The following is a 12,469-nucleotide window of genomic DNA, read 5'->3' as shown; positions in this document are numbered from 1 at the left end:
TTAACTTTTATTAGATTATATCAGTCTTTTCCAAAGTTGCTGTACCAGTTTATACTCCCACCAGCAGTGTATAAGGATTGTTAGGCTTTATTTATTCATTTGTAGGAAGTTTTATAAACAGCATTATAGAAATTAGCCCTTTGTAATATGAGTTGCCAGACCTTTTCTTTCCCAAGTTTACAATCCCTTTAAAGAGGCACTGAGGCTATTTCCCCCTAGAGGGATGAAAATGTAACTGGAAAAAGTGGAGTATTCTAACTTTGCAGCATTTAAATGAAAAGCAAGAGTCTGGGCTAACCTCTTTATCACTCTTAATTTGCTATTATGTAAGTCATTAATACAGATAATCTTAGCAGAAATTTTCATGGAATGTTCTTGAAAATAAGACATCAAATATAATAATAAAGATAGCTTAAAACTGAGTGTTTAGCCTGCGTCAGGCACTATTTTCTACACTTGATCTTAGCCAAAAGGCCGAGAAGCGATTCAGGCACTATTTTCAATTCATTATATGTATTAACTAAATTAATCCTCACAAAACCCCTAGGAGGTAGGTACTGTTTTTTGCCTCATTTTACAGAATTATCGAATAGATATTGAATTGCAGATGTTTTCCAGGGTTGACTTGAACAATATTAATAAATTCAAAGATTCTTTCTTAATTGATAAAAAGATATTTTCTTTTTATAATTTGTTTTTCCTTTTGGTAATGAATAATACTGTTTTCCCCATCTTTTTCGACCCACAATATACCTCAGAGCTTTCTCTCTCTTCTTTTTTTTTGAAGACAGACAAAGTATATATATACATCTTTCCTGCAACCCTCGTTCACCACCCCTATTCTGAGATGTCAGACATCTTCAGGCAGGACTGGGAACTTGAGGGTGCTTGGAGCAAGTGGGGAAGGGTAAGAGACACAGAGGTGGGGAAGAGGGAAGCAGGGTCACATACCTGTGTGGGTGTGTGGAGGGTAGAAAGGATGATTTCTTTCAGATTGGGTTTCTTAATCTGAAGTCCATAGATTAGGAAATCTATGAGCTTGGATAAGGAAAAGTAATGTACCTTTCTTTTTGCTAAAGTCTAACAGAAAATTAGTATTTCCCTCAACTATAAATGGAGATAACAAACTAAGTAGTGTTAGCAGTACCTGTGATCTTGTCAGCAGTAGAAATCACAGGTATTTTCTTATGATGGTTTTTGTGGATATCTTGTCTTGAAATATTTTAACTCATTTACTACTTCAGAATTATGGTGGTCTTTAGGCTCGCCACTAGATCTTAGTATTTAATGGATTTAATATAAAGCACATATACTACTACATTATACTTTAAAAATATTCTGAAAATTGTATTTTAATGTAACTTGTTCCTTTGAATTTCTGGGTATATTTGTTATACATTTAAAAACATTCTGAGAAGGGTACATGGTATGAAAAAGTTAAGAACTCTGCTTTTTTAGTATTCTCTTGGCTTTCGCTCTTGGTTTTTTAATTAAAAAATATTTTTTTAATTGAAGTATAATTGATTTACAATGTTGTTAGTTTCAGGTGTATAGCAAGCTCTCATTCTTATTGCATGAGACTAAAGACGGTCCCTGAAATGAGTCGTACGATCTGTGAGGTTCTCATAGTTTTATTGTTTTATTTTTCCAGAGACCCTTCCTCCCTTAACTTTCATACCTCTTCACTATTTGTATTTCTTATCTCACAAACCCTCTTTCTGTTTGTTTACACTCCTTACTTTGTTGTGGATGTCTTTTTCTGTTTCTATGGGGAGTTCATCCTTTAGCACGTCACTGATCGTCATATTTATATGAAGAACGCTATCCTCTCCCCAGATTATCCACCCCTTCCTGAATTCCATAACTCCAGTTGTCCCGGAACACTTCTCCTTGGTTTTACCCCTGGCACGGGAAATGAACAAACTAAAAACTAAAATTCCTCACCAAATCTACATGCTGTCCCTCTTTGTCCGTCGGACCACCATTTTAACTGTCCCCCTGGTTTTGGCACCTTATAGTTATTTTAAAATTTAAGCCACGTAATTTAAAAAAAAAAAAAGGAAAAAATGGAAATCTTTAAAATCAAAAGATACAAAAGGATATATGTAGTGAAATGTAAGTCTTCCTCACACCTGATCCCCTCAGCTCCCCTCCCAGAAGGAAACCAGGTTACCAGCTCTTAGAGTGATTTTTGATTCTTTATTTTGGCTATATCTCAAGTCCTTCCTTGTCTGTGAGATGTGTGTCCTTTCCTCTCCAGGCCCTTGTGACCTTATATCTGGTTGACTTTCTATATGAGTATTTGTATGTGTGTATTTTATATACAAATATAAAATCTCCCTCTGTGGCCTTCCGGCCTCGAGTTTTCTTCACATCGCTTCCTGGATGAAGAACCTACAAGGGTGAGGGGCCGGGGTTGGGGGTGATGGGGAAGAGGATCTAAAGGGGACTTAGGTAGGGGGTTCGGAGTGACAGACTTGCGGGAAGCTCTGCCAGGATTCCTATTTCTCTTCCTGCCACCTGAGGCCCATTTCCAGTCCTCTCATCCAAATGTCTCTCATTTCCAAGCTCCGAGACAGAGACAGCGAGATACACAGAGACAGAGACGCCAAGGCACCAGCATCCCTCTCCCCTTCTGTCCCGCCCCACCGCTCTGACGGACATTCGCCGCCAGCCAATAGAGATCCCTATGTCCCCCGGAAGGGCCAATGAGAGATAGAGGAGGGCGGAAGATTCCCCGCCCCCACTTCTAGGCTTGGTTGAGCTGTGCAGGTAGGTTCGGGGGCCGGGGGAGCCGCCGTTGGCACTGGTGCCCCGGGGGGTGGGGGCACGAGTCGGTAGGGGTGATGGTGGGGAAGGGGAGGCGGCCCCAACGGCGGGAGCCCGAGGGGGCGGCCCGGCCGGGAGGTGGGGGGCCGACGGGCCCGGGGAGCGGGCGCCGCCGAGGGCCCTGGAAGCGACTGGGCTGGGGGAGCGGGGACGCGTGTGTGGGGCATAGGGACCCCCGCCCCGCGCCCACCCGCAGGCCTGGGCCTCGGGCTGCGGGCAGAGGGGTCGGGGGCCTGGTACTCGGGGGGCGGGCTGGGCCGGGCCCGGGGCCGGGGGCGCCGAGCACAGCCCGGGGCGCCAGGCCGAGCCGAGGTGGGACGGACCGACGCGGAGAGGAAGGGAAGCTGCATCCCGCGGGCCGCCCCCTTCCAGAAGCGAGCGGAGCAACGGCCGCCGGCGCCCTGCCCTGAGCCCCCCTCTCCCTTTCGCCCCCTCCCTAACAATGGGCTTGGGGCAGAAGGAGTCGCCTCACAGCGGGGAGGGGGGGTCGGTTTGGGACTGGGGTCCAGGGTGGGGGGAGGGGTGGGAACTCGGGCTCTCCCCTTTCTCTTCGCCCCTTCGCTCTTGCGTTGGGGATTATAGAGGGGCTCTTAAACCGTCCCCGGACTTGGGTCAGAAGTCAAACTCCCCCCAACCCTCCCCCCACCAAAAAAAAAAAAAAAAAAATCCGACGAGCGTAAGGAAAGTGATGCCAAGTCTTCGACGCCAAAGTGACACACGCATAGCAAGAACAAATCCACTCCAGAGGTTTTTATTTTTAATTTTTCTTAAAAATGAGGGTACTGTAGGCTTTGAATTTTTTAAAATTTATTTTACAGAGGTGGGTGCTGTTATTTTTGTCCCTAATCGGGCAAGCCTCCATTTTAAGCGAAGCAGTAACTGGTTAAGCTGGAATTTTCATTCAGGCCTAGGAGGAGAGCACGAATCCTACAAGAGGTCATTTAATCCATCCTCCTACCTCCACACAAACTTGGCTCAAAATTAAGTTGTTTGGCCTGTTGTTAAAGATTTCTAGGAAAGAAGGGTCTTTTATTTGTAGCACTTCAGTCAAGAATGGCTATTATTTTTCCACATAGAATGGGCTCTGCAACTTAAACTCAAGAAAATTTAGGACAGTCAAAATGATCAGAGGGATTAATTTATTAAAACTAAATGTGGCAAGGGCATTTTTTAGTGATCAGATGAAAAAATCACTTTTTAATAGTGTTTATGAAGTAACCCTGGACAATCATTTTTCTATCTGGGAAATAATTCTAATAAGCAATTTTATATTATCTAAAATACGTGTTACACATTTAATCCAATTTTATGGAAAAATGTATTTCTTCCTACCTATAGAGAAGCATACACCACACACATTTGTCCTTTTCCAAAGGGGACAGTTATTTTCTACATCTTTTTAAGATGGTGAGGCGAATAGTACTTTGAATCTCTGTCCAGATAGTTTAAACTATATGCTTATTTTTGGATTATTTTTAGTCTAAATGAAAGTCCTCTCTTTTTCAGATACCTTCTTGAAACAAAAAATTTTCCTACCTGCTTATACTTGGTAGCTGGGGAATTACTAAGACTCCATTCTTGCTCCTTTCTGAGTATTACTGCCTGAACTACTCCTGACACTATGAATGCTACTTGGATGCCTCTTAAGGTAAGATGTGTGGGTTTTTTTTTTTTTTTAATTGTAAACGTCTTATTTTTTATATTTTTTTAAGAATTAAGGTTTTTTTTTAAGTTTTTGAATTTGCAGTTCTTCAACCGTCTTACCTGACATTCCTTTCCCTTGTGTTTGCCTCCTAGAACTGATTGGTTACTCCTTTATATTGCTCCTGTCCTTAATTATTGGTGTTAAAATACTAATGAAGTTCTCAAATTAACTTCCATGATAATGATGTGTTTATTTTTTAGCTTTAAATTGTGACAACCCCATACAGTTGTAAAATTCTGTTCCAGTCTCAGTAGGATGGACTGGTAATTCAGACAGCCGGGTCCACTTTCAAACAGGTCCTTTAGTATTATCTTAGGTGCTAGGGTGTGTCCCACTCTTGCAAATCTGTAGCTGATTCATGTGTTACAGAAGATGTGTCACTTGCCATTTATTTACTCTGAAACTTGATTTAGTATGTTTAGAACATTCTAAGACCTGTTTGTTTATATGTATAGCTTTGTGGGAGAGTTTTCCTGCTATTTCCTAGTCCTTTGTATGCGAGTTTGTACTATTTTTCTCAACAGGTAGCACTTTGTGCCATGTTTCATCTCACAAGATAAACCTCTTTGGGGGCAGTGTGAGAACATGATCTTTACATGAAAAAACTCTCAGTGATGTGGTAGTTCTCCTTTCTCTTGACTACTTCCAGTTTCTTGTACATAAATGGCCAGAAAACTCTCTCCATTAAGAAAGACTAAACAGAGGATAAAGCTTAAGCTACATGGAGGGAGGAAAATGGGAGGAAGGATGGGGAAAGATAAGGAGTAACAGAAGCCCCCCACTAGCTTTACTGGATGGTACAGGTTGCTTTCTTCAGAGCTAAATACTAATGTAGTTAGATTATTGTCTGTTACCCTGCCCTGTGGAATTCCAAATTAATGCAGTGAATGAATACGTCAGATATTAATGCAGTCTGTGTAAACTAAATACTTGGATTGCGGGAAATCTTTAAGTAAATGTAGACTGAGTTCTCATCTTCATTTATGTTCCAGCTGCTACTGTTGGCTGAAGAGTGCTTATATTAGTGTAAAGGAAGTCAGAGGGACTCAGTTTTTCCAGCCATTCTCCCTGTAGAGTTGGTGGTGTTGCATGGGGAACCCAGCCGGAAGTCCTGAACCGTAGGAACTGGAGGGCCTTGTACAAGAATATTTCTCTTTGGTATTGAATGTTTAGTGCCAGGACCCGGGGGCCTCTGTTCTCTTTAGGAAGCAGACAAGGGGATATCAACAGGTACTAGTTCCCTGGGCTTCACTAGTAGCTCCATGGTAAAGAATCTGCCTGCCAATGCAGGAGACTCCGGTTCCATCTCTGGGTAAAGAAGATCCCCTGGAGAAGGAAATGGCAACCCACTCCAATATAAGAATATTGGGAAATTCCATGAACAGAGGAGCCTGGCGGACTACGTATAGTCCCTGAAGTCGCAAAGAGTTGGACAGAACTTAGCGACTCAAGACCAACTAGAAACCCGAGGAACTGGGGATCAATATATTAGATTTTTATTTCATAGTCATTTTGGTTCTAAAAATGGATTAGATATACAGAGGCCTGCTTTTTTACATATGACATTTTACCTCTAAGTCTTGGAACCTGGGTAAGTTCTACAGTAATCCTTGAAGTTGCACCAAAGGTCTCTGGCATGATAGGAATAGAGAGTGAAGTCAGTACTCCAGACTGTTACCACCTGTTAACTACTTAAGAATGTAGTTATGTGACTGCCTTAATTTAATCCTTTGATCAGTTGAAGACCGCTTCTGAGTCTGAACAAATTTTTTATTTGTTAACATTTTCCTTCTCCTTTTATGACTTAAAAAAAAAAACTTAAAAACTGTGGTGTTTGAGCTGGGCAGGGGGAAAAAGGCACTTTCTTGGAGGGGGGAGAATAGGATATCATTGAATTTGCAGGACAGAAAATAAAAATGGTATAGAGAACTTTATTCTTTTTTTCAGTTGTGAATAGCTTTAAAATGTTTCTGAGATGTGTTTTCAGATTGCAATTACTTATTTTTAAGTAAAAAGTGGGTTAATTAAAATGTATATATACTTTGAAAAAAAAAATGTATATATACTTTGGAGCCAAAATATTAATTTTCTATAGTTCTTACACTTTGATTATTTTATTTCAAAATGAACTCTAGTTCTGTAGGTATTACTCAAACGTTAGACCCCAGTGTGTATTTATTTATGTTCCCAGGCTGGTAGAAAATAGTGCTAATGTTTACCATTTTTAAGAACCAAAGCATCAAAGGAAGCATAAATAACATAAAGGAAATATAACTCCCCAAAAAACTCAATTGAAGGCACTCTTGTTAATTAGTTCCCATGGAAATTATTTATCCCGTTCTCTTTCTCTCAGGGGTCTGCAGCTGTTTCAGTGCTAGCCATGACTAAGCAGTAGCAGTGATATTTGATGTTTTCAGGTCCAGTTGTCAGGGTTAGGGCATGGGTGAAATGGAAGAGCAGGGAGGAGGAGGATTGGGCAAGTTGGAGAAAAGTGAAGATGAGATGGAGCAAAGAGACACAAGGCCTTTGGTGTGTCATGGGTCCACCATCCATCATTTCATGTACCTCTCAGGGACTGCTGGTAGCTTTGTGTGCTGGTGCTTTGTGTACTAGACCGAACTGTAATGAACGCAAGTAAAAAATATTCTTGACAGACAAAAGGATGCAATTAAAATGATTCTAAAGGCTATGTAAAGATCTACAAGATGCCGAGCAGTGTGTATGATGTGTTTTGTGTGTTTTTTTTTTTTTTTTGAAAAAAAAAGGGAGAAAAAAGAAAAAAAGGGAGAAAAACAATTTTTATTGGCTTGTTGTATATGCATAAAAAAATCACTTTAGAAGAGTAAACAAGAAAATGGTGACGTTGGTTACCTGTTATGTCTAGGAACTGGGCAGGCAGAGGACAGAGTGGGAAGGAGACTTCTCACTATTACATTTTTTCACACTTTCTGATGTTTGTATCAAAATTTAAAAATTAAATTCAAATTAAAAAAAAAACAATTTAAAAAGCAGTATCTCAGTCCTTACATCTTTTCTTCTCCTGTGTCTGGAAGTTAGAGAAAAGTCAAGGGATCACAGATGAGAGAGCAGATAGCCCTTGAATAGTTGAAGGGATGTGTAGACAAGGGATACTGTAATCTAGGGCCCAGTTTTTCCTGGGATCTTGAAGGATTTTGAATTTATAGATTTAGATTTCTGGTATTGATTTGCAAGGTCAGACATTAAAAATTTTCACTTGCACTTAAAATGTTAGTAAAAAAGGATTTTTTGTTTATTTCCTCAAGTTGGCAGTTAGATTCACTGTCATATTCTTGGTTGTGAGATGTGGGGCAATTTTAAGAAAATCTCTTGGAGATTCAGGGTTCTCCTTTGTATTGGAAACAAAAATGAACATGTACTTTAGACTATTGTTGTGTATATTAGATCTGTAAAGTACATAGTGTTTGGCTTAGTGACTACCACTGTTATTAAAATAATTACTATAAATCATAGTTCCTTATAGCTAGTGGTCATAGTGGGGGCTCTGTCTGCTGTCGGGCAAGTTTTTTATCCTCTTAGAGACCTGGTGTCTTCATCTGTGAAAAGGGTATAATTATAGTATCTAGATCCTGGGGTGGATTTTGTAACGACTAAATGAGTTTGTTGATGCGAAGTGCTTAGAATAATACTTGGTATGTGCTCAATAAACATGAGCTACTAATTTTCTTCATGACATCTGTTTGCTAGGGCTGCCATAACAAAGTGGCACGAAGTAAGTAGCTTAAACAACAGACATGTATTGTCTCTCAGTTCTGCAGGCTAGAAGTCTGAGGGCAGGGGCATTCTCCACCTGAGGGCCCTTGGGCAGGATGTCTTCCAGGCCTCTCCTCTAGCATCTGGTAGATCTTTGGCTTTTAGCCACATAACTCCAGTCTTTGCACAAAGTTCTCTCTGTGTATGTATCTCTTTTGTTCAAAAATTCTCCTTTTTTAAAAGGACAGCAGTCATATTGGATTAGGGCACGTTCTAATCACCTCATTTTAACTTGGTTATCTCTGTAAAGACTCTTTCTCCAACTGTGGTCACATTCTGAGGTACACAGGGTTAGGAGTCCAAAATATCTTCTTGAGGGTTGGGGAACACCATTCAACTCATAACAGCATCTTTTAGCCTTGACAGCCCCATAGACTAATGTTACTCATCAAGGGTAGCAGACCGCCAACACTTAAACATAGGAAATGAAAATTTGGGTGCAAATTGGTCACATGATTTAAAGAAGTGGATTATTTCTGTAGGTGTCTCATATATTTGTTCTTTTATTTTTATTGAAGTATAGTTGATTTACAAGGTTGTGTTAGTTTCTGCTGTACAGCAAAGTGGTACATAACTGAATCAGTTTCAGATTTGTTTCCATTAATATTCACTGCAAGGTATTGGATATAGTTCCCTGTGCTATAGAGTAGGACCTTGTTTATCTTATTTGTCTTTAATGTCTAGATTTTTGTTGTTGAGACTTTAGATTTATATAAAATTGACACTTTAGAAGGTGGTAATATTCTTTTTGTTTAGCTCTCGGTAAAATTCTGATTTGAAAGTTTAAGGTCAAGATTATAGTCTGCTCTCCATGTCTCGTCCTTTGTGGAAATTGATGAAACCTTGAGATTTCCTTACTACCTAAGAATTAGGCCCAGATACCTGTCTCAAATTAACACCTCCTTGTCTGTGTGAATAGAGAGATGTTTTATCTTCACTCAGATGCCATATTTGAAGAAACAGGCATGGTTATCCTCCAACATTTGACTTCTTCTGGGGGTGGACAGTATGGGTCATTCCAGAGAGAGCAAGACCTTGAGGAAGTTCCTCTTGTGAACCAGCTGATATGGCCCGCCCTCTGCTTCCATTCCCCTCCTGTTTGTCTTGAGGGTAAAGTTCAAGCTTTCTGACACAGCTTATAGACACATGATGGTCTGGCTACTGTTTTGTTTCAAAATCTTTCTCTGCAGGCCAGTTATACCCTTTTGTTTGATGGTTTCCTCTCATGAAACTCATATTAATACTGTGAAAGTTTTGAAAAATTTTCTAATAGATATTACATGCTTTTCCGCCTCCTTAAAAAAGCACCCTGTACAAAATTTTATCTTAAATAATATTTCAGAATTACAGAAGAGTCTCCCTATGTACATCCTAACTCTACTGTGCTGAGATGTAATGTGTCTTTGCAGGTCGTAAGGTAAACTGTATTCATGGAGTAGTGTGTGCATATATTTCATACTCTTGGGCCAGTCTTCATACTCTTTTGTCTGTGAGTAATCTACTTTCTTGATCGCCTACCTTAATATCTGGCTATTACTGGCCTTGCTCCAGCCTCCAGCAGCTCTCCCCTCTATTTTAATGCCTTCTTTCTCTGGGAGGTTAGGATATCAGCAAACTAAACTTGTATAAATTATTTGCCAGGGAAGGTGAGTAGACCTTTGATGATGGCTAGAGTGAGCCATCTTGTTCCAGTACTTATCCAGCCAAGTATTCGATGGATAAAATACGTGAAAAATGACAGCTTTTTGACCATCTAATGCAAATTGTGTGGTTTTGCTTGTGTGCATTTTATGGAGAGGAAGAGTCCATTACTTTGCTCAGCTTTTTACAGTGATCCGGGACTGCTTTTGATAAATCCGTGCTATGAAATTGCTCTGTTAATTGTCATCAGAGGCTAGTTCCCAAATTCCTTCTCCTGTCTACCTGTCCTGAAAGGAAGTGTTGGGTAATTGTTTGGACTGGGGGAGGAAGGGCCGCTTGACTAGGCCAGAGAGAGGGCTGACCATGCTGAGGCAGAGCTGGGGGAAAGAAGTCAAGTCGTGAGCAGGAGAGCAGCTCTGGGCATTGAGGACAAAGGGGGTAGCCATAAGTAAGTTCTGGAAGCTCAGAGAATATACTTAGATACTTAACTTGAAGAAATAGAAAAATGCTATCTTTTTAAAGAATTTTATATTTGTTCTGAACAGTCTAGTGATTTTAGTTTTCGCTAGATTTTTTTCTTGCTTAGAAATCATCTTGTGACCTGTTTGCCACCGAGATCATAGTTTAATGAAACAGCTGGATAAGAGTGAAAACAGGAGTAAAAGAATAAAAGAATATAATGCTACAATTCTAAAAGCATCTTACTGTGGAGGGTCCTTCAGAAGTTAAGCAGCTCCCTTGCTTACAGAGAAAACCCCTTTCCACAGAGCCTGTGGGGAAGAGACCCTTCTTGGGCCCACCCTACCCCTGTCTTTGTTTCTTCTCATACTAGGCCACCTCTCTGGTCTCTTGCGCTGTTTTCTTCCTCCTCATAGATACCTCTGTCTGTCATTTGTCCCTTTTCCCATCCTGTTTTTACCCTCTCATTCCCTGTTGGCTCTTGTCCATCAGCTTCTAAACACACTCCAAGTCTCTCACTTTTTACAAACACAGAACTCCTAAACTGCAACGGCTGGTCCCTTTGCCAGAGAAGTATTTGTCTCGCTTCTCCCTGTGTGTTCCACTGTACCTGCCCTTATGGAGGCATCCCTTTCCTTCTTTTCTGAGGCCTCCTTGTGGTTTTTGATGCCATGGACCATTGTTGTCCTTGGCTGTGGTGGTGGTGGTCCCTCCTGCTTCCTGTCATTTCTGAAAGGCATTGTAGAGCCGGGATACAGAACATGGTCTCTGGGGGACTTCCCTGGTGGTCCAGTGGCTAAGGCTCCATGCTCCCAATGCAGGGGGCCCGGGGTTCAATTCCTGGTCAGGGAAGTAGATCCCACATGCTGCAACTCAGACCCAACACAGTCAAATAAATAAATAAAAACAAATACTATTTCAAAAAAAAAAAAAAAGAACATGGTCTCTGGAGTGAGTCCTTTAGATTCAGATTTCAGCTCTGCCATACTTTGTGCCTCTCTCTGCGCCTCAGTTACCTCATCTGAAAAATGGGAAAATAATAAAAGTGATGGCACTTAGCCTTCCAGGACTGTCATGAAGAGGAAATGAATTAATGCATGAAAAGCACGTAGGTGAGTGCCTGACGCACAGTGAAGTACGAATGGTCTGAGTGTTGGCTTTTTTGTGTCATCGCTGTTGCCTCTGGCTGTTTGTTCTCAGTTTTCTGTGCAGACATCTGTCTCTTTCAGTCAGGGTTTGCCTTGTCTTGGCCTTCTCTCCTCATAGCCTATGTAGTTCCTGAGGGAAACTTAGGTAAGTTTATGTCTCACCACTGTATGAGTCTCACATCCATATACCTATGATTTGCAAGCGGTTTTTCCCCAGAGCTAAATGGTCTCCTTATAGGACCGTATGTCTCCTCCCCTTCACTTACTTGGCTTTCGAGGTGGAGTTCAAACCAAGCACCCAGGCCCTTGGCCCAGGTCGTCTCCTCTTCTCCTTCCTGAGCTCTGCACTCAACAGCACTGAACTGCTTGCAATTCCTTCTGTACACATTGTTGTTCTTTTGCCTCTAAATCTTCACACAAACAGCTGCCACTGTTTAAAGTGACCATCCTTTACTAAAGTGCTACCCTGTTCTAGAAACATACTCTTCCTAATTCTTTAATAGCAGGGAGGTGTAGTAACAGCAGTAACTGACATAGACAGTACCCAGGCTTTGCCTTCTCCAGACAGCTAGTTTCCCAGTTCTCTGAGAGTAGGGGCTGTGTCCTGTCTGTCATCATCACTGCTGGCAAAGTGATGGCACTTAGTAAATGTGCGTTGAATGAATCAATCGTCTGAGCACTGCACTGCCCAACCTGTGAATTGCACCTTGGAGGTTATCAGTAGAGAAGTTCAGTTAGCTACATCCATTTGCGAATCCTGGCCTTACCCTTTGGAACTGTAGGACCCAGTCTGTTTAGTGTGAGCAGCATTGTAGCTTTGGACTAAGGATTACAAAGAGGGTTTTTTTTTTTTTTTAAATCCTTCATTAAATGATGAAGGGCACGTAGATTTTTT

General features: G+C 41.1%; 1 protein-coding gene and 1 pseudogene across 4 annotated transcripts in view; one reads left to right on the top strand and one right to left on the bottom strand.

The window, feature by feature from the left end:
- Positions 1 to 338: 338 nt before the first annotated feature.
- On the bottom strand, positions 339 to 486 carry LOC133057992 (U2 spliceosomal RNA; annotated as a pseudogene).
- Positions 487 to 2,727: 2,241 nt separating this feature from the next.
- The window catches only part of KANSL1 (KAT8 regulatory NSL complex subunit 1), a 172,291-nt gene continuing 162,549 nt past the window's right edge, over positions 2,728 to 12,469 (top strand). For 2 of the 4 annotated variants that reach the window (XM_061144291.1, XM_061144292.1), the window contains exons 1-2: positions 3,449 to 3,576; positions 4,336 to 4,477. The gene's annotated coding sequence lies outside the window, so the exon portion shown is untranslated. Of the gene's footprint in view, positions 2,773 to 3,448; positions 3,577 to 4,335; positions 4,478 to 12,469 lie in introns of those variants that run through there. The other 2 variants (XM_061144289.1, XM_061144288.1) reach the window with 2 other exon arrangements.

This window comes from Dama dama, chromosome 5 (genome assembly GCF_033118175.1).
Source record: "Dama dama isolate Ldn47 chromosome 5, ASM3311817v1, whole genome shotgun sequence".
In the NCBI taxonomy this organism is placed as follows: Eukaryota; Metazoa; Chordata; class Mammalia; order Artiodactyla; family Cervidae; genus Dama; species Dama dama.
This window is presented reverse-complemented; position numbering and strand designations above follow the sequence as displayed.